This window comes from Sturnira hondurensis, unplaced genomic scaffold, assembly GCF_014824575.4.
Source record: "Sturnira hondurensis isolate 20B ecotype Veracruz unplaced genomic scaffold, ASM1482457v3 Scaffold0019835, whole genome shotgun sequence".
NCBI classification, from domain to species: Eukaryota; Metazoa; Chordata; class Mammalia; order Chiroptera; family Phyllostomidae; genus Sturnira; species Sturnira hondurensis.
In genome coordinates this window covers 3,940,316-3,941,729 of record NW_028092466.1, presented here as the reverse complement: position 1 = coordinate 3,941,729, position 1,414 = coordinate 3,940,316, and the positions used below count along the sequence as shown (strand labels likewise).

The following is a 1,414-nucleotide window of genomic DNA, read 5'->3' as shown; positions in this document are numbered from 1 at the left end:
TACTTTCACATATAAATTTTAGAATCAGATTTTCTAGTTCCAAATAAAATAATCAACAAAAACAAGATGTAATTAGAATTTTTATTGAGATTGCATTCAGTGTATAAATTAATGTAGAGAAAATTGACACCATTGTGATGCTGAATTCACTGATCAAAAAACATGGTATGCTTTTTCTTTTTCTTTTTCAGAAAACTTGATTTATTAAACTTTATCTCAAGGAAACTTAAAATTTTTTAAATAGTGATTCCAAGCCCCAGTGTGGGGCAATAGTGATTCCTAGACCACAGACCAACTTAGACATAAATGTAGCAAACAAAATTTGAATTTTAAAAAATTTTTCTAAAAGACATGTGTTTTGATATATGTGTGTGTTTGTTAGATCAGCATTATAGATAAAATCTGTTGCCAAGGAACACACTTTTTTACCTGATAAGGAAATCATGGCAACCTGACACACGGCCAATATTCTAAGACTAGAATTAAAGGCACTGTTTTGAATTTTGTCCTTTAATAATTTTCAGAGGAAAACCATGAAGTGGGCTTCTGGCTTCAAAGCTTGGTAAAAAGAGCAGGTTTGCAGACCTTGGGTAATGTGTGTGAAATTCAGCAGGCCAAAGGAGTGAATTTTTCTTGGTGGGGTTCTTAACTGCTCACTGGTTTTGGACTAGTTTTCCATGTCTCCTCTCCCAGCATCATAGTCCTCTCCATACTCATCTCGTACCTGGCCCCCACACCGTCCACGGCCATACCGCCTACCCTCCTTAATGCCTACGTCCCAGTTTGTACGAATGATCTGGTCATCCAGACGAGTTCCATTTACGTACTGCATGGCATTTTCTGCATCTGCTCTTGAATAGTATTCCACAAAGCAGAAACCACATGCTGTTTTCTTCATTTTATCCAAGCCCATAATGATTTTTTTTAATGTCACCACTTTTGCTGAAGAGTTCATATGTTTGTTCTTCAGTTGTGTAAAAAAAAAGATTTCCAACATACAATGTACAGCTTCTCTTCAGTAATTTTTCCTACTCTTCATTGTCACCCCTGAAGTGTTGGTCCCAGTACTGACTTAGCTCCACATAGGAGTCGCTGCGCAGCGCCTTCAGGAGGCCACGGGACATAGCGCAGAGATGTGGACGGTTACACCGGCACTCCGGGAACAACTAGTCGCCTCAGAGGTGACCTGCCTTTTCATTGGTTCCAGTCTTCTGATTTTTTTTGTCCTTCAACAGAATTTTAAAGTTTTCTTTATATAGGTTTTGTGCATTTTTTTGTGAAATTTATTTCCTAAGCATTGTATTATTTTGTTGTTGTTGTTGAAAGAGAAAATTCTAAACCGTTCCAGAGAAAAAGCAGGTCACCTACAAGTAACAAGAATTATACTGATATCAGACTTCTCAACATGAAACTG

General features: G+C 37.3%; 1 pseudogene; it reads right to left on the bottom strand.

The window, feature by feature from the left end:
• Window positions 1-372: 372 nt before the first annotated feature.
• On the bottom strand, window positions 373-1,180 carry LOC118974665 (nuclear cap-binding protein subunit 2-like; annotated as a pseudogene).
• Between the last annotated feature and the right edge of the window lie 234 nt (window positions 1,181-1,414).